This window comes from Xiphophorus couchianus, chromosome 13 (genome assembly GCF_001444195.1).
Source record: "Xiphophorus couchianus chromosome 13, X_couchianus-1.0, whole genome shotgun sequence".
NCBI lineage: Eukaryota > Metazoa > Chordata > Actinopteri > Cyprinodontiformes > Poeciliidae > Xiphophorus > Xiphophorus couchianus.
This window is the reverse complement of record NC_040240.1, coordinates 18,732,658-18,753,814: the sequence shown is the minus strand read 5'-3', so window position 1 is coordinate 18,753,814 and position 21,157 is coordinate 18,732,658. Positions and strand designations below refer to the sequence as shown.

The 21,157-nt window shown below is 40.8% G+C and overlaps 2 long non-coding RNA genes and 1 pseudogene across 2 annotated transcripts; 2 read left to right on the top strand and 1 right to left on the bottom strand.

Moving 5' to 3' along the window:
- Positions 1–1,580: 1,580 nt before the first annotated feature.
- Positions 1,581–2,030, top strand: LOC114155852 (uncharacterized). The gene is made up of 2 exons (XR_003597847.1): positions 1,581–1,818; positions 1,901–2,030. It is a non-coding gene; the product is annotated as an uncharacterized LOC114155852 (long non-coding RNA).
- Positions 2,031–4,665: 2,635 nt separating this feature from the next.
- Positions 4,666–5,795, top strand: LOC114155821 (gastrula zinc finger protein XlCGF57.1-like; annotated as a pseudogene).
- A 2,486-nt stretch (positions 5,796–8,281) lies between these two features.
- LOC114155857 (uncharacterized) lies at positions 8,282–8,515 on the bottom strand. The gene is made up of 2 exons (XR_003597852.1): positions 8,441–8,515; positions 8,282–8,367 (listed from the first exon to the last, which is right to left on the bottom strand). It is a non-coding gene; the product is annotated as an uncharacterized LOC114155857 (long non-coding RNA).
- Positions 8,516–21,157: the final 12,642 nt, after the last annotated feature.

Below are 21,157 nucleotides of genomic sequence, written 5' to 3'. Positions count from 1 at the left end.
TTTGTTGCCAACAACGCCACCTGGCAAAGAATCAAAGAACCGAGCAAAGAATCACCAAACACCGTGACGTCACAAACACTCGTTGGATTTCCCTCCATCGATTTATGTTGATCACGGGACAGCCACAGCAACAGGGGGCGCCACCATCTGGGCCAAACGCACCACCTTCAATCCTGAGAGCTAACAAAGAAATAAATACAAACTATTATTAAAATACCAGTAGAAAATTCAAGTAGAAAAACCCGTGAAAAGTCCTTCACACTCGACCACCAGCACCGCACATTTAACCCTCCTGTTAAGTTCCAGGTCAAATTGACCCGTTTTAAAGTTTAATTTTTTTTTTTTTAATAGTTGCAAGTATTTTTTTGCATGAAACTTTTTCTATTTGTCTTAATAGGTGCACTCTACATATAAATTGAAAATCTATTCATTTTACACATTTGTACCAACCCCTACGTCTACTTTTACATAGGTACTGTTCGGGTCAATTTGACCTGGTAGTCAGGTTAAAGTGCAAGATAAGATTTTAAAAAATGTCCAATTCTATATGTTTCCTTGCAGCTATGAACCATATTTCACCACACACCACACACACACACACACACACACGCAAACACACCCCACCACACACATACCTGCACACCCCCACTCACACAAGCCCACTTTCTCACTACTCTCTTTACTTCACTAGGAAACTGCGAGAAAGCAGGTGTTCATGTTACGCCCCTTATGAGTAAGAACTCTATCAGTAGGGGAATAATGAAAACACGGACACGATGTCACTGCTTTCGTCTCCAGTGATGTAATGGAGGAGCAGAAGCGTCGCGTTCCCCTACATCCGATCAGACAAAACCAATCGAAACCCGAATGATTAAACCCTCATAACTTAAAATCTAAAAGGTTGAACTTTTCAAGAATTATAACCAAACATAGCCGGAAAAGTAACATTAAAGAAAAATACATTGTTTTTAAACTTCATTAAACTTAGGCTACCTTTTACTGTATCTGTCTGTAGCACTGAACTTGAAAGACCAAAATAATCGATCGCAGATCACTAGATCTTGTTTTCCCTTTTGGTTCTCTAAAACAGTTTTATAACCACTACATTCACACAACTTTTGATGGGAATCTTTTATGTTCCCGTGGATAAACTCCACCCACACTGAGTGACACTCAGCAGAAGGGGAGGAAAACATAAATATTCTCTGCATGACTCATTTCTCTTGATTTTAATCAGCGGGACAATTTGACTAAGAACAGTATGTGTGTCTCAAATACAATTATAAAGACCACCCATTAAAAAAAAAAGTGTAATATAAAATGTTTCACCAAAGATCAATTTCAAGGAAATTATAGTTTTTCTGTGTCTAGGTTTTTTTTCAGTGGACATAAAAAAAATGTAAATTCCATTTTTTATGTCCAAATGAGTAAATGAGTGGGTTGATGTTATTGATCCTTAATTGCTGAGAAATAAAAAAACACCATTGCACAAATATTGATTGAAATTATTAGTATTGGAGTTAATAATCAGATATAAATATGTTTTGGAGGATTTTTTTTTGGTTTCTGACACTATAGCATGATTAAACACTCCCAGGTTCAAATTGACCCACGAACATTTTTGCTGTACCCTAGAAACGAACATAACAGGAGGGTTAAATGAACAAGCCGGTGCTGATCGGCTCTCAATAAGCCACAGGATGAGCGGAACCAGCGGTAACTCCGAACAAAGCAGCAGCGATCATTGTGGATATACGGAAACTATAGGAAAGGTTCTGATCTGGTGGAGTGAAGAAACTGTGAAACATGTTGCGGGATGTAGGAGATACGAATCAGAAGACAATATTAACTTTGGATTTGTGGAAAACTGGAAAACTAATATTGTATTTGATTTATTTAGATAAAGTGGAAGAAAAGATTTTACGTCTTTCAAAGAGAACTGGCACTGTATGAGAAATCTTTAGATGTGATGATCGTAAGATCCACAAGGTGGCGGTAATGCAATGACATGAATGAACGACAGTCATAAATCCCAAAGAAGAAGAAGAAGACAAAGAAAATGGCGCATGGTCTGTTTGGTTGAATGTTCGACTGTTTCTCTAAACGAGTTTATCAACGAGCCGTTAACTGCTGCTGAAGAAACATTCACAGAGTTTAAAGAAATCATCGTCAAGTCGGAGGAAGAGATGGATGATCATCGCAGACTGCTGGATTTCTCCCGGAGGCCCCAGATAATCTTACACCGAATAGGTAGGAACCACCAGCGTTTGGATGCAGGTTAAGGTCTAAATGTCTGCACCTTTCTGTATGAGGATCATTTTAGTAAATGTTCTTTTCCCGTATAAATGTTTTGTTAACCGGTAAATGAACGCAGGAATCACAATTACGCTGTGAAAATGGCTTATTGATGTAGAAATAAAATGACCTTTTATGGCTTTTCCTCCTTTAACTAATCAAACTTACTTTTGAAAACAGGAGAAATGTGAACAATGCAGCGCAAGGTTAGTAAAGCAAACAGCATGAAACAATAATAGTGTGTTAGTAGCTGTAAAATGTAATAATTTGTAATAAATAAATTGTAGTGACGATTGTTTGTCAAACCAAACATCCTATAAAAGTTCAGTCAACAAGCCACTGCTGCACTGAGGTGATGCTTCGTACGAAGGTAAAAGAAGTTCAATGTCCAAAAAACTTGAAAATTGCTTTTATAGTTTATTTTTTCAGTTTGACAAGCAAATAACAAAGATCAAACTTTACATTAGTGATGTGTTGAGTAATGAAGCGGGTAAGACAGAGAACTCACCTATACCTGAGCAGTTAAAGTTTTTATTTTTTAGTAATAAATCGTTGTCCCTGGTGACATAGCGAGTAACAAGCCAATCACAACCCTCTTTTCTATTTGTTTCTAGTTTTCTTTTGGATCCAGCCATTGTTTCATACAACCAGATTAATCAGAATTTATGTATCAGAATCACAAACATCTTTTACTTGTTTATTCATTGTAAAGCTTCATGTTGTTTTCACGTCGCCTATTTGGGGCCTGCCCATAGCAATGCATAGGGATGCAATCTCTATGCATTGCATGGCAGGCACCTATTGTTCTACACCTCTAAATAACTGCTGCTTAGACTCAAAATAGACAGAATTTTGTCTGCCTCTCTGAGCTGCTCTTTAGAACCACAGTGATGGCAGAATGTCAGAACTACAGACATGGTGAAACAACTGCTATAAACTCATTGCATCTCTGAATAGTGATGCCCCACATGCTACTGACAGCATTCACATTGAATACACATTGAATTAGTACGGCCATTTAATATGAAACTTACTGAAGATTTCAAAATAAAAGCCTTAATATTCTTCTAAGGTTAGTGCACTACCATCAGCAGTGAAATAATGTTAGCCTGCATTATCTTTGCTAATATCTTTGCTGCATTAGTCTTTTAGCTTAAATAAGCTGTTAGCTAATTTTCTTACTTATTAGCCATGTTTAGTATACCGAATGGAGTAAGTAAAGTACAGACAACATGCTAGTGATGCCCCACATGCTACTGACAGCATTCATGCTAACATTAGCATTTTGGCTAATTTCAGCTGATATATTTACTTTATCATACTGAATGGTGCAAGTACATGTTAGTAAACATTCTGGTCATTCTCCTCATATGATTGCAGCTTTCTTTAGCATTGATACTAATTTTTAGATGGATGGAGTTCCTCAGGGCTTCATGAAGCTTCATCTCACCATCACTACTTTTCATTGTTTCCTCTCCTGGTCTGGTCAAAACCCACAGGCCCAACCCAGTGCATGCTGGTCCTATACCAGTCCCCATACTTACAGAAAATGGACCCACAGTTCTTAATGTCTAACTTACAAAAGTAAATAACAAACACAAAGCAATAAAAACTAAACAATTATTAACCTACAAATAAACTCTGTAAATAAACCCCAAAATATAAAGTGAACTAAAGTCAAATTTTAACCCAAATAAAAGTAATAACTCCAAATTAAGGAATATCTTGAAATGTTAATATTTACTAGTAAATTTCATTAACATTGGCAACTATTATTAATTTTATAATAAATAAAAAATATTTAATATCCGTTCATTTGAGAATTCTCCAATTGTCAGCTGGATTTGTCGCCTGATCTGTCTCTCTGTCTACGCTCTTAAATTTTTCGGTGTGGGTTTTTTCATTCTTTTCATTTCTGTCGTAAACGATGAACGATTTCTCCCATTTACTTCAATAAAATAACGATTGCTTTTTAAATCTGCTTTCTTGTCCAGATTGCATGCAGTGTAACATTTATTACCAGGAGAGGAGATCCACTCTGGACCAGGAGGAGTTGGAACCTCTGCAGGTGAAACAAGAACAGGAAGAGCCAGAAGATCATCAGATAAAAGAAGAGCAGGAGGATCTAAAACACCAGCAGATAAAAGTGGAAGAGAAAGAAGTTTACTGCAGTCAGGGTGAAGAACAGATTGAATTAAAACAGGAGACTGATACCTGCATGGTGGTTCCTGTTGATGAGCAAACAGACCACACTGAATCAGAACCAAACAGGAACCAAGACATCTTCCAGGAAGCTGCTGAAGCTGAGAACCAAAATCAGGAAAGAAGAAAACCTTTCTCAAGTGTCATCTGTGAAAAGCGTTTGACTTTCAAATCTGTTTTGATGCTCATATGAGAACTCATACGGGTGAAAAGCCGTTTACATGTGTGAACTGTGGAAAAAGTTTTTTTCACAAACATCATTTAACTCGGCACATGATGATTCACACTGGTGAAAAGCAGTTTACATGTGTGACCTGTGGGAAAAGTTTTATTCGAAAACATGTTTTAACTAAGCACATGATGATTCACACTGGTGAAAAGCCGTTTTCTTGTGTGACCTGTGGAAAACGTTTTCTTCGAAAACAGGATTTCAGTAAGCACATGATGATTCATACTGGTGAAAAGCCATTTCCATGTGTGACCTGTGGAAAAAGTTTATTCGAAAACAGGATTTAAGTAAGCACAAGAAGATTTACACTGGTGAAAAGTCTTTTTCATGTGTGAACTGTGGAAAACGTTTTAGTCAAAAACAGAATTTAACTCAGCACATGATGAGACACACTGGTGAAAAGCCGTTTTCATGTGTGACCTGTGGAAAAAGTTTTATTCGAAAACAGGATTTAACTCAGCACATGATGATTCACACTGGTGAAAAGCCGTTTTCATGTGTGACCTGTGGAAAAAGTTTTATTCGAAAACAGGATTTAACTAAGCACATGAGGATTCACACGGGTGAAAAGCCGTTTTCATGTGGAAATTGTGGAAAAAGCTTTAGTAAAAAACATAGTTTAACTCAGCACATGACACGTCACACAGTTGAAAAGCTGTAGAAGTATGTTCCATAAATGTCCTGTGTTGTATTTGTTAAATGTGATCATTTTGATCTTCACATTTGGATACTTAGAGATGTTCAACCATGACACATTTTCCTTCATTGATGTTTTATATTTCTGGTATATTCTGTATCAAAAACAATAATGATAAACTTTATGTTATTGTATTAACTTACTATTTATGTCAAACTGTATGTTGTGTGTGTACAACATGAAGAGCAGAGGGCTCAGCACACAGCCCTGAGAAGTGCCAATACTGATGCTGATAGATGAAGAGGCTTGGGGGCCCACTGACTATTTCATGCATTAACAGAGTTTGACCGGACATGGACTCCCTTCCAGAACATTCTCACATGATTGGACTTGAGGGATTGATTTGTATTATTCTGTACCATAGAGAGTGAGTGGGGTTTCTTTTTGTGGTTTTTTAATTCAACAATAGAATGTATATAATGGTTGAGTGTTTTAAAAAAAAATCTACAGTATTTGTGTTAATTTTGTGTTTAATGTAAAATGAGATTGAATCTGATTTCATTTCTTTCGAATTATGTTAACCAGTTTTACTCTACCTAATTAAGATATTCAAATAAAAAAAATCATTTGTTCTTTAAAGAAATGGAAAATTCACTGCAAACTAATTTTCATGCATTGATTGCACAAAGTACATGTAATTATTTTTAATATTTTGCTTTTTTCTCTTGTTTTAGCTGTAATATTTTAATCTGTTCTGCTGCAGCATTTAGATTACTGTATTTTAATGTTGAAACTATTTTTATGTTTATATGTATTTTAGAAAGAAATAAAGGTGTAACATTTCATTTAACATTAAAAGTTTTGAGTTTTCCTGTAGTGTATGTTGTGCCTTATCCTTGAACCCAGTAGATGGTGGTACTACAGCTATACTGGTTGTAGCCACTGTGGTTCCTGTAACTGATGGGTTTCCGGTTCAAACTTCCCACATCCATCTCAGTTGTTGAGTCCTTGAGCAAGGCACCAAACCTGCCTTGCCTGCTGTTAGTCAGAAGTCCGATGGCGCCCATTGTGTAGCAGCTTCTGTCAGTCTGCCCTAGGGCAGCTGGGCTACAATGTAGCTTACCACCATCAACATGTAAAGCACTTTGGCATCCTCTGCACTAGATAAATCGCTATACATACATTTACCATTGACTATACACTTGCATTTTGTCTTTTTGTTGTGTTTTGTATTAAACTTGTCCTGTCTGACAGTGTGACACTCAGCATTGTCGAGTACCAAGGTTAAGCCCTAAAGACTTGCATAAGTGGACCATTATGGCTTCCACCTGATATAATTACATGAAACTTTATTAAAAACTGCTTTGGGTTTATTTTATTAAATTGTAATGAGACGGAGAAGAAAGCGGGAGAGAAAAGAAAGGTGAGAATAAAGTTTTATAGGGGCCCCCTCCTCTCACCCAACTTGATATAAAGGTGATCACAGAGAGGAGGGAGCCAGAGACCAAACCTGACAGACAGACCAGGCACACAGAGACAAGATCACATGTTCCCATTCTCATGTGTACACCCAGACATTCAAACCCATGTAGATAATGTCAAAATAAACAACAAAAATGGATGCCATACACCCACTTACATTTCTCATACATAGAGATTCAACAACCAACCAGAACCAGGACCACCAGCTTAGGAATCATTCAAACCAAACCCCTATCCCAAGTCACAAACCCAGCCTGCCAACCAAAGGATCCACCTAGTCCCAATGAAGAAGATCCAGCAGACATACAGCGCACCGGGTTGACTGAAAGAACCCCAACCCAAGAAATGGACCAACCAGCCAGCTCAGCGCAATATCCAGAACAGGAATACCACCCACAGCCCTGAATCCCAGCCCAGCACCAGGCTGTGGCCACAAATAGGCTAGCAAAGCAATAAATCACACCCCATACCAACACCAAGACAGACAGACAGCAAACGATACCAGACCCAAAAAAAGGGGCCAATCAAAATGCAAACACCAGCCAACACAAGCACTTTCACCACTTCATACACAAATAAGCCAAAAACACAAGCCTCTCAACTTGCCGACTACACCACCAGTAGGAAGGATGCTACAGAAAAGCCAACGCACCAACTATGAAAAAGGAAGCAGCCCCTCACAGGTCCATAAACATCCCAGCCGCCAAGTGATAAGTAAAAAAGCCAATCCTAACCTGGTACAAGACGATGGTTGTTGTTGTGAAGTCCAACATAATGAGAGCTCAGCGACCCCAACCCTGACAGACCCACACAGAGACAGGCTCACACAGAGACTGCTGGATCATCCAGACACAGGACCACCACCACCCCCACCGCGATCCACCTCACAACTGAGGACAAGACGTGGCATAAAGAGCCCAAAACCATGTTGAAAATTCACAGTGCAAACATGCAGTGCATGAACCGGCCCCAAATCCAGACTACATACTGAGCAGAACCCAAGTCTCAGGGTTCAGCCAGGATCCAGGGAAAATACGCCCCCAGAATCCCAAGACTACCCCAGGAACAATACGGCCACCATGCCAGTAACCCATCTCAAGCTGTAAGGAGCCCCAAACTCACCACATGCTGCCGCCAGAAGTCATTCACAGAGTCACTAATGTCCCTCCCCAGATGAGGGCCACAGACTCCAGATGCCCAAAACCTAGACCCGTACCAGCAACAATGTCCCACAGGACGGCCAGGTTCTCCAGAGTCGAGCAATTATGTGTATAAATCCAGATTTTCTTCTTTTAGACAAATAAAAAGAAAGCCATAAAAAATGTAATGTTGATATAAAGTTACATTTGTTAAAATCTGAGGTTTAAAGCATAATTTCTGTCATGAGGGGATTGATCCGCTTGACCCACATACAGAACAAACATGAAGCCGGTGAATCAGTTCAATACAGTTTATTTTGTCCAGAGAATTGAATGAAATGTGAATCTTGTCCCGGAGTCCACTGTATAGGATCGACTGCATCCTGGAGGAGGGAAAGGTGAATGGTGAGTCTGCGTTCTTTAATTGAGACTGAAGGAGAGGATTTAATTACTTACTTGATGAGATGCAGTTAATCTGCCAGGGAGGAAGAAGCGGTGGGGGCTGCTGGAGTCGAGGCTGCTTGTTGGTGGTGTGTGGAGTCTCAGAGTTTGGTGTAGATTGCTGGTGGAGGTGGTGTTGGAGGGCGGACAGGTAATCGAGCAAACGGTGACCAGAGGAGTGAGCCTTCGCCAGTTCCCACACAGCAGACCGACCTGAACCGGATCTGGCATTCTGCTGACACATCTGGCAAACCTCTGGCATGGCAAATTGGATGTCAGCCAGACTCAGGAAAGATCTGGCAGTGATGGCACGGTTCACATGAGGCATGCCTCACCTGGGCCAGATCTGTCCAAGCCAAATACGGGATAGTTACTGAAGTAGTCATGTCACCATGTGACAATTTATTTTGTCATAAGTCATTTTAGGAAATCAGTTCTTAAAACAAAGTTATAAAATGATAATATTTATAATTGATAGAAAAGTTATAATCAATTTATTCACCTCTGTTTATTAGCTCTAATTGAACATTTTCATTAATGGTTGTGCATTCTCAAACATATATACAATAAAATCTTTGATAGGTTTCTCTTTGAAACAAGATGATATTGCAACTTCCATCCATCCATCCATCCCTCTTCCTCCGCTTATCCGAGGTCGGGTCGCGGGGGTAGCAGCTTCAGAAGGGAGGCCCAGACTTCCCTCTCCCCGGCCACTTCTTCCAGCTCTTCCGGGGGAATCCCGAGGCGTTCCCTGTCCAGCCGAGAGACATAGTCTCTCCAGCGTGTCCTGGGTCTTCCCCGGGGCCTCCTCCCGGTGGGGACGTGCCCGGAACACCTCACCAGGGAGGCGTCCAGGAGGCATCCTGACCAGATGCCCAAGCCACCTCAACTGGCTCCTCTCGATGTGAAGGAGCAGCGGCTCTACTCTGAGTCCCTCCCGGATGACTGAGCTTCTCACCCTATTTCTAAGGGAGAGCCCAGCCACCCTACGGAGAAAACCCATTTCGGCCGCTTGTATCCGCGATCTCGTTCTTTCGGTCATGACCCAAAGCTCATGACCATAGATGAGGGTGGGAACGTAGATCGACCGGTAAATCGAGAGCTTCGTTTTTTGGCTCAGCTCTCTCTTCACCACGACGGACCGGTACAGCGCCCGCTTGACAGCAGACGCTGCGCCAATCCGCCTGTCGATCTCCCGCTCCCTTCTTCCCCCATTCGTGAACAAGATCCCGAGATACTTAAACTCCTCCACTTGGGGCAGGACACCCCCCCTGACCCGGAAAAGGCACTCTACCCTTTTCCGGCTCAAGACCATGGCCTCGGATTTGGAGGCACTGATCCCCATCCCGGCCGCTTCACACTCGGCTGCGAACCGCTCCAGCGAGAGCTGCAGATCACGATCTGATGAAGCCAAAAGGACCACATCGTCTGCGAAAAGCAGAGATGAGATCCTAAGGCCACCAAATCGGATCCCCTCAACACCTTGGCTGCGCCTAGAAATTCTGTCCATGAAAGTGATGAACAGAATCGGTGACAAAGGGCAGCCCTGGCGGAGTCCAACTCTCACCGGAAACGAGCCCGACTTACTGCCGGCAATGCGGACCAGACTCTGACACCGGTCATACAGGGACCTGACAGCCCGTATCAAAGGGCCCGGTACCCCATACTCCCGGAGAACCCCCCACAGGGCTCCCCGAGGGACACGGTCGAACGCCTTCTCCAAGTCCACAAAACACATGTAGACTGGTTGGGCGAACTCCCATGCACCCTCCAGGACCCTGCCGAGGGTGTAGAGCTGGTCCAGTGTTCCACGACCAGGACGAAAACCACACTGCTCTTCCTGAATCCGAGGTTCGACTATCCGACGGACCCTCCTCTCCAGGACCCCTGAATAGACCTTGCCAGGGAGGCTTAAGAGTGTGACCCCTCTATAATTGGAGCACACCCTCCGGTCCCCCTTTTTGAACAGGGGGACCACCACCCCAGTCTGCCAATCCAGGGGAACTGCCCCCGATGTCCATGCGATATTGCAGAGTCGCGTCAACCAACACAACCCTACAACATCCAGAGCCTTAAGGAACTCCGGGCGGATCTCATCCACCCCCGGGGCCTTGCCACCGAGGAGCTTTTAACCACCTCGGCAACCTCGCCCCCAGAGATTGGAGAGCCCAACCCAGAGTCCCCAGGCTCCGCTTCCTCAGTGGAAGGCATGTTGGTGGGATTGAGGAGGTCTTCGAAGTACTCTGCCCACCGGCCCACAACGTCCCGAGTAGAGGTCAGCAGCACACCATCCCCACTATAAACAGTGTTTGTGCTGCACCGCTTCCCCCCCCCGAGACGCCGGATGGCGGACCAGAATCGCCTCGAAGCCGTGAGGAAGTCTTTCTCCATGGCCTCTCCAAACTCCTCCCACGCCCGAGTTTTTGCCTCAGCAACCGCCCGAGCCGCATGCCGCTTCGCCCGCCGGTACCCACAGGCCAAAAAGGCCCAATAGGACTCCTTCTTCAGCCTGACGGCATCCCTCACCGAAGGTGTCCACCAACGGGTTCGAGGGTTGCCGCCGCGACAGGCACCGACAACCTTGCGGCCACAGCTCCGATCGGCCGCCTCGACAATGGAGGCACGGAACACGGTCCACTCAGACTCCATGTCCCCCACCTCCCCCGGGACGTGTTCAAAGTTTTGCCGGAGATGGGAGTTAAAGCTCCGTCTCACAGGGGATTCCACCAGACGTTCCCAGCAGACCCTCACAACACATTTGGGCCTGCCAGGTCTGACCGGCTTTCGCCCCCACCACCGGAGCCAACTCACCACCAGGTAGTGGTCAGTGGACAGCTCTGCACCTCTCTTCACCCGAGTGTCCAAGACATACGGCCGCAGATCCGATGAAACGATGACAAAGTCGATCATCGAACTGCGGCCTAGGGTGTCCTGGTGCCAAGTGCACATATGGACACCCTTATGCTTGAACATGGTGTTCGTTATGGACAATCCATGGCGAGCACAGAAGTCCAGCAACAGAACACCGCTCGAGTTCAGGTCGGGCGGGGCCGTTCCTCCCAACCACGCCCCTCCAGGTCTCACTGTCGTTGCCCACGTGAGCGTTGAAGTCCCCCAGCAGAACAAGGGAGTCCCCAGGAGGAGCACTCTCCAGTACCCCCTCTAAGGACTCCAAAAAGGGTGGGTAATCTGAACTGTCGTTCGGCCCGTAAGCACAAACGACAGTCAGAACCCGTCCCCCCACCCGTAGGCGGAGGGATGCTACCCTCTCGTTCACCGGGGTGAACTCCAACGTACAGGCGCCGAGATGGGGAGCAACAAGTATGCCCACTCCTGCCCGACGTCTCTCTCCCTGGGCAACTCCAGAGTGGAAGTATGTCCAGCCCCTCTCAAGGAGACTGGTTCCAGAACCAGAGCCATGCGTCGAGGTGAGACCGACTATTTCTAGCCGGAACCTCTCGACCTCACGCACTAGCTCCGCCTCCTTCCCCACCAGAGAGGTGACATTCCACGTCCCAAGAGCCAGTTTCTGCAACCGAGGATCGGACCGCCAGGGTCCCCTCCCTTGGCCGCCACCCATCACACAGTGCACCCGACCCCTATGGCCCCTCCCACGGGTGGTGGGCCCATGGGAGGGGGGGCCCATGTTTCCTCTTCGGGCTGAGCCCGGCCGGGCTCCATGGGTAAAAGCCCGGCCACCAGACGCTCGCCATCGTGCCCCCCCTCCAGGCCTGGCTCCAGAGTGGGGCCCCGGTGACCCGCGTCCGGGCGAGGGAACACCAAGTCCAATGTTTTTACTCATCATTGGGGTCTTCATATTGCAACTTATGCTGTTATTTGTTTCAAATTATATTAACCAGTCTAACTCTACCTATGTAAAAGCTTTATTAAGAAATTTTTAAAAACGTTTTACTCTATAGAAAATGGAATATTCACTATAAATTAATTTTCATGCATTGATTTTTCTTGATTGTAGAAAATATGGTTGAATATTTTCTTCAATAATTTGTTGTGTCTTTTGTCTTAGTTATATTTTTCTCTGTTCTGCTGCAGCTGTTTTCTATTATAGATGACCATGTTTCTAATGCTGGAACTAATTTAACCTCCACACATAGATATATTATTAGTGTCTTAGAAAGTAAGTAGAACATTTGCCTTTCCTGTGAAAATGTCATGTTAGTGCTGAATGTTACTGCTGAAAATTGTAGAAACATTTTAGTTCAACTGCAGAACACTTGCTGAAATGAAATGAGTAGAAGCAGCAGGAAAAAGTTAAACAGTGCAAACCTGTCAGCTAAACTGAATAATTTAAAATCAGTACCAACAACCCTGCTTAAAACTTTAAATGTTGCACAGAAATGCTTGCAAAGGTAAAGTATAAGGTCATATATTGAATAATTTCAGTATTAAAGAGAGTAATGGCATTTAACCCATCTAGTGCAGTAGAAAGAGTGTATAAGCTAACACTAGCTAAATAAATATTAGTGAGGCAATCGATGGTTAAAATACACAATTATTTAGTTTGTTGCCAAAACGCCACCTGGGACTTCCACCCAGGATTTGATTTAGGGCACAGGCACGTTTTTGCAACAGACGCTGTTTCAAAGTTATAATAATTTATTAAAATAAAATCAGTAAAATTAAATAATACCTCTATGTAGATAAGAAGGAGTTAGAAAAACTAAGCTGAGTTGCCGAGGCTTGGCGGTGGGTGCTAGTGATGTGTCGGTCGCTAACGATCCGGCTCTAAGAGCCGGCTCTTTGGAGTGAACGATTGGAACCGGCTCCACAATGGGAGCCGGGTTTTTTCCTACAGTATATCGCTGTCTCTCCCGCCTCCCTGTCGTTGTGCTTGTGCTCTGTAAGTGCCAGAGCTGATAGTTTTTCCCCACATCGTTTTTTTTTGTCCTGCGGTGCCTCGCTGTCTCTCCCCTCCTTCTCCCTCTCCTTGCGCGTTTTGCTCTTCTGCTAGAGCGGAGAGATTTTTTCCCTCGGTCGGTCCACTGCCCTCATGTCAAGCGTGTGCTCCACACATCTGACCAATCACACATAGTTGCCGAGGCTTGGCGGTAGGTGCTGACAGGTTCTGGATCGGAGGCTCCCGAGCAAAGAATCACCAAACACCGTGACGTCACAAACACTCGTTGGATTTCCCTCCATCGATTTATGTTGATCACAGGACAGCCACAGCAACAGGGGGCGCCACCATCTGGGCCAAACGCACCACCTTCAATCCTGAGAGCTAAAAAATAAATAATTACAAACTATTATTAAAATACCGGTAGAAAATTCAAGTAGAAAAACCCATTAAAAGTCCTTTACACTCGACCACCAGCACCGCACATTTAAATGAACGTGATGATCGTAAGATCCACAAGGGGCCGAGGATTGGACGAGGGGTGGATCAACGCAGGGCTGTTTGACCTGAAGCTTGGAGACAGGAAGCGTTTATGCGTTATTTTGGCGAGTATTAAAGTGGTTTTTGGCATAATCTGGGCTGTGAGTGGATCTAGATGGCTAGTTGTAGTGGAGGGTGTTCAGAAGATAAAAATATGCATACAGGATGGTCTATGGTAGAAAATAGAAGAGGGGGAGGGGGAAAGGATAAAGGTAAAAAGGGAATAAATGCCGGTAAAAGGTCTCTTGAAGATGAGGAAGAAAGAGTGGAAATAAAAAAGAAAATAATGATGGAAGACTTTAAAGTTATTTTAAAGTTTAAGGCTGGACAAGATATGATTGGGGTAAGTCCTATCAATCTATCAAATGGATTAAAGAAAGTCATCGGAGATGTAGAACTAGCTAAAGTTTTAAGAGATGGGAGCCTGCTTATTATTTGTAAGAATGCTGAACAAAAGAATAAAGCAGTAAAACTACAAATGGTATGCAAAAAAGAAGTGTTAGAAAGAAAGGTAGTGGGGGAAGAAAGAGGGGTGAAAGGGGTAATATCAGGGATCCCTGTTGGAGAAAATTTGGAAGAGCTTAAGAAAGTAATGAAAGGAGGAGAGATTATAGGCATCAAACGATTGCAAGCTTTTAGGAATGGGGAGAAAATGGACAGTACATCTATTCTATTAGATTTCAAAGATAAAGTTCTGCCTGATAAGGTGATGGTTGGTTACATGAGTTTTAATGTAAGAGCCTATATTCCACCGCCTCTCAGATGCTATAAGTGTCAAAGATATGGTCATACTGCGAATGTTTGTAAAGGGAAACAGAGATGTGGTAGATGTGGAGGTGAACATTCGTATGGTGAGTGTGGAAGTAACCCAGTTAAATGTTGTAATTGTGGAGGAAATCATACTGCAGCATATGCAGGATGTATGGTTAGAAAAGAAGCAGCCGAAATTCAAAAAGTTAAAATTGATAGGAGAATTACATATGCTGAAGCAGTGAAAGAGGTGAAAAATATTGGAAATGATCCAAAAACAAATTATGGAAAGGAAGAAGGGATTAATAAAAATCAGGGTAATGTCACGTTAGAAAAACTAATTCCTTTTCTTGCGTATATCATTAATTGCTCAGAACAAGCAAGAACTAAGACTGAAAAAATAAAAATTATAGTAAAGGCAGCTACAAAGTTTTTTAATGTCAAAGATCTGTCATGGGAAAAAATTCATGATGAACTTAGACATGGGGAAGGATCATCTGAAAATGAGGCTTCTCTAATTGTTGCATAATTCAAATTCTACAATGGAACGCTCGAAGTTTAATAGCTAATGGACAGGAATTTAAAGGTTTCATCAACAATTTAAATACAAAACCAGACATAATATGTATTCAAGAAACATGGCTTAAATCATCACTGCAATTTAATATTCATGGTTACTCAGTTTTACGTAAAGATAGAATAAATGGGAATGGAGGAGGATGTGCCATATTTATAAAAGAAAATATTAAATTCATTCAGCTTCAAATAATAACAGACCTAGAAATTATTGCTGTAGAAATTTGGACAAATAATGGAAATATCAAAATAATAAATTATTATAATCCTTGTAAAAAATTAGAAAAATTAAAACTTGAAACAATCCTAAGACATTGGAGAGGGAAGATAATTTGGTGTGGGGATTTTAATGCACACAGTACTTTATGGGGAGAGCAAGATGATTATAATGGAGGAGTTTTAGAAGAAGTGATTGAAGAAAAAGAATTGGTAGTGTTAAATAATGGTGTAGGCACTCGGGTGGATTTGATCAGAGGGAAAGAATCAGTTATTGATCTGACTTTGGTGTCGCAATCTTTTGCGGAAAATTGCAGCTGGAGAATATGCAAAAAAAGTACAATAGGAAGTGATCATTATCCAATTTTTGTTGAGGTAGAAATTGATATAGAGGAAAACCAGATAAAAAGTGAGGGAAAATGGAGATTTGGGGATGCAAATTGGGAAAAATTTAGAATAATAAATGAGATTAATATGGTAAATATAGATACAAGTAAACCAATAAATGAATTGAATTTAGAAATTAGTAAAAGCATTATTAACGCAGCAAAAATAGCCATTCCTAGAAGTAATGGTACAAAAAAAAAGAGAATAGTTCCTTGGTGGACATCAGAATGTTCAGTAGCAATTAAAATGCGGAATAAGGCTTTTAAAAGTCTTTAAAAAATTATTTGTTTCCAAAATTTAATAAATTACAAAAGGAGACAGGCAGAAGTCAGGAAAATTATAAGAAATGCTAAAAGGGATTATTGGAGGAAATATTGTGAGTCCTTAGGGAGAAATATTGCATTAGATAAGGTTTGGAATACTATAAAAAAAATGTCCGGTAAATCAAGAGAATATTTCTTTCCAGTATTAAAAGAGGATGATAAAATTATAGTAGATAGTAAAAGTAAAGCAGAATTATTAGCAAGAGTATTTACAAAGATACATAGCACGGAAAATCTAAATAGTAAAGAAAAAAAAGGACGTGAAATTACATTGCAGAATCAAAATGAATTACTGTATAATGATGAAGATAATGAGGACCTTATTAATATAAATGTTTCTTTAATAGAGTTGAATAAAGCATTGAAGAATTCCAGTAAATCAACTCCTGGGAATGATCAAATTAGTTACAGTATGCTAAGTAATCTTAGTGAATTGAGTAAAAAAATATTATTAGAATTATATAATAAGGTATGGAAGGAAGGAATATTACCTGACAAGTGGAAAGAAGCAATTGTTATACCTATTTGTAAACCTGGTAAAGATCCTCACTCAGCTGAGAGTTACAGGCCAACAGCTTTAACATCATGTATTGGTAAGATTATGGAAAAAAATGGTAAATAATAGATTAATTTATTATTTAGAGTTGAAAGAAAAGATTAAATCCTATCAATTTGGTTTTAGAAAAGGTAGAAGTACAATAGATTCTGAATTATGTCTGGAATATGAAATTAGACGGGCTCAGATTAATAAGGAGAGTCTAATAGCAATTTTTTTAGATATAGAAAAAGCTTATGATATGGTATGGAAAGAAGGATTGTTAATTAAAATAAAACAAATGGGGATAAGGGGCAGAATATATAGATGGATTAAAAAATTTTTAACGGAAAGAAATATAAAAGTAAAGGTAGGTGGCGTTTTAAGTTCAAGGCATCAAATCGAAAATGGCACTCCCCAAGGTAGTATAATAAGTCCTATGTTATTTATTATAATGATTAATGATATTTTTAATAATATAGATAAATCTTTTGGTGTTTCATTATTTGCAGATGATGGCCTTATCTGGAAGAGGGGAAGAAATATTGAATTTGTAAATAGGAAACTACAAGAGGCATTACATAGTGTAGAAGCTTGGGCTTTAGAATGGGGATTTAGAATCTCAATATCTAAATCTAAAGTTGTTGTTTTTACAAATAGAAAGTTAAATATTATTACAAGTCTGAAATTATATGAGAATGTTATTGAAAGGATAGATCAAATAAAATATTTAGGATTCTGGTTTGATAAAAAACTTACATGGAAGACTCATGTTCAGCTCTACAAGTTGAGATGGGTGAGATGCCGTTGGAGCTCAGAAGGAAACAATTAGCAATAACTTACTGGGCAAATATTAAAGGACATAAAGAAAGTTATCCTCCATATATTATGTTACAATCTTGTCAAGAAAAAGAAAAAAAGCAAATAAATAGTTTTGGATGGTTTATAAAAAATGAAATAAGAGATATAGGAATAAATCATAGTTTAATTAGTCCTGTGATTGTTCTTCCTGTTATCCCACCATGGATAATTGAGATAGCGGAAGTTGATTTAAGTTTACTGGAAAAAGGAAAACAATTAGAAAAGAAAGAGGTGGAAAATTATATTGGAAATGAATATGCGGAATATATAGAAATATATACAGATGCCTCTAAAAGGTCAAATAATAATATAGGAATAGCTTTATAATTCCGGAATTAGATATTATGAGAAATAAAAGAATAGCAGACAAATTGACAGTATACACAGGTGAACTAATGGCTATTTTAATGGCTCTAGAATGGGTTGAGGAAACAAGAGAGAGAGCGGTTGTAATCTGTTCAGATTCAAGTAGTGCATTAGTAAGTATTGTAGAACAAAATTCAGAATCAAGGCAAGATATTATAGTTGATATTAATCAGTTAATGTTTAGGATTAAAAGTTATGGATCTCTGGTCAAATTAGTTTGGGTTCCTGCTCACATTGGAGTAATAGGGAATGAGCTGGCAGATAATTTTGCTAAGAATGCAGCAAAAAAGTGTATTGTTGATTTAAAAATTAAAATGAGTAAAAATGAGGTTAAAAATATTAGTAAAATGTATATTAAGGATAAATGGCAGGAACAGTGGGATAAAGGAAGCAATGCCAGATTTTATTATAGCATCCAAAGAAAAGTTGGAGAATATAGGAAATGTAGCAGGAATAAAAAAGAAGAAGATATTATATCTAGATTAAGGTTTGGACATACAGGTTTAAACAGTACTCTTAAAATAATAAATAAACATGATACAGGTTTCTGTAGTTATTGTGGGAAATTAGAAACAATACAACATTTTTTTTTAGAATGTAGTAAGTATGTTCGAGAAAGGGAGGAGTTAATTAGAAATTTAAATAGGAATAAAAATAAATTAGATATTAGAAGTTTGCTTCAAAGATCATCGGGGGACGTAGTTTTTAATAGTATTTTTAATTTTCTAAGGAGAACAGGTATTATGGGAAGATTATAGTGACTTTACATCTGATCCATACTCCAGTCTAGAAGGTGGCGGTAATGCACCTAAAAGTTGTTTGCCAACCGCCATAAAAAAAAAACAAGAAGAAGAAGAAGACAAAGAAAATGGCGCATGGTCTGTTTGGTTGAATGTTCGACTGTTTCTCTAAACGAGTTTATCAACGAGCCGTTAACTGCTGCTGAAGAAACATTCACAGAGTTTAAAGAAATCATCGTCAAGTCGGAGGAAGAGATGGATGATCATCGCAGACTGCTGGATTTCTCCCGGAGGCCCCAGATAATCTTACACCGAATAGGTAGGAACCAGCAGCGTTTGGATGCAGGTTAAGGTCTAAATGTCTGCACCTTTCTGTATGAGGATCATTTTAGTAAATGTTCTTTTCCCGTATAAATGTTTTGTTAACCGGTAATGAACGCAGGAATCAGAATTACGCTGTGAAAATGGCTCATATACACGAAGCTGAATTTGGTTTCCGATTCGGGAAATGGCTAAAGGGTTATTCCACCTAATTTTTCACTAGCTTCCGCATCTTATTCGATTCTAGTTTAAAAACTACAACACCTGGACTCTTAAGACCTGAACTGGATTATTCTGCTCTAACAGCAGAATATTCAGAACCTTGTTTGGGATTTGTGAAACCTTTTTCTAATTAGTTAAACTTCAATAAAGGTTGATTTCACCACTTTTTGGATCTCTTTCCCTAACATTGATTTAGATTATTCCACACAAGGTGGGAAAGACTCTTATTTATATGAAATTCTTTCACTCTGTCTAAAGTAAAATAGCTCCTGTTTTAGTTTTGAAGGTTTCATAAAGACCATGTGAGGAAGAAGTGGGGAATGTCTTTAAGGAGAGACGGATTCACTGCACTGATGAATCTCAGCTGCTGAATCTCTCTTAAGCTCCTCCTCAGCTGGAAAACATGAATAAAACCTATATAGATATTATGTATATACGCATGTCCATATAAATATGTGTAGTTTTAATGCATTTAAAAATAATTTCCTTGTAAATGTTGCTAACCTTTTAATAAGGTTTACAGAAAAATTGGTGAATATCTGTTTAGTATTTAGCGAGTTATGATTGATAAATGCGCAGATTTTTTTTTTTCTTTGTTTTCTTTCGAAAAATTTTATTGTTACTGTAAACATTTAAAACATTACATTGTTGCAATTATTCAGAAATTTCTAAAAACTTACAATTCATCAATTTAGGCTAAAAGAAGCTAAGAACAAGAATTATAAAACATAAAATCTCTGTGTTAAAAGTTGAGCAGGACCGGGGTGACTCCTTCCAAAGTCCGGAGCCGTCTCGACCTTCCAAACAGTGCTGGTGCTCAGAGGGGAAACCTGCCCTGAAGCTCCTTCCCTCCTGCCTCAACCGGAGAGCCAGGCCGCCGCTGCTTGGACCTCTACTCGTGGAGCACCGGCTCCTTCGTCCACGGAGGCGCAGGCGATTCTTCTTGGTGGCTGTGTCCTTGGCGCGCCACCTGCAGCCCTTGGTGTTCCTCTTTTTGCTGCTGCCATCCGGATCATAGCCACGGGGGGCATCTGCCTGCGCCCGCTCACCAGCAAGTTTCTGGAGGTCCAAGTGGCATCTTTGATGGTGGCTGGGGTGAGCCACCTCTCATCGAAGTCTTTTTTAGTAATTTTCAGCTGGCTCACCCCGTACAGCACTAGCTGTACATGAAGGACCTCCCTTGCTGGCAAGTGTGGGAATTGCAAGGAGCCGGCCTTCGCCCACAGGTCCACAGCAGCGCTGCACTCCCACAGCAGGGGCCTCACCGACTCCGGCGCGCCACAACCGGGTCGGGGGCAGATGGACGTAGTCTATGGGAAAAGGGGCACAATGACTATGGGCAAAGGTGCATTCATGGCCCAATATGAGTGGGAATTTACAGTTTCTTTATGTTTACGCCGTTTTCAACTAATACACCAAACAGTTACATAAATAAAAGATGTTCAATGTCAAAAACTTGAAAATTGCTTTTATAGTTATTTTTTCCCGTTTGACAAGCAAATAACAAAGATCAAACTTTTCATTAGTGATGTGTTGAGTAATGAAGCGGGTAAGACAGAGAACTCACCTAAACCTGAGCAGTTAAAGTTTTTATTTTTTAGTAATAAATCGTTGTCCCTGGTGACATAGCGATAACAAGCCAATCACAACCCTCTTTTCTATTTGTTTCTAGTTTTCTTTTGGATCCAGCCATTGTTTCATACAACCAGATTAATCAGAATTTATGTATCAGAATCACAAACATTTTAAACTTGTTTATTCATTGTAAAGCTTCATGTTGTTTTCACGTTGCCTATTTTACATATATTGTCCAGTTGATGTCACAGTAGAGCAAATGAAGCACCGCGGTGCATCGGCTCATGAGTCGAATGATTGGATGGAGTTCCTCAGGGCTTCATGAAGCTGCATCTCACCATCACTACTTTTCATTGTTTCCTCTCCTGCTCTGGTCAAAACCCCAGGCCCAACCCATGCATGCTGGTCCTATACCAGTCCCTATACTTACAGAAAATGGACCCACAGTTCTTAATGTCTAAC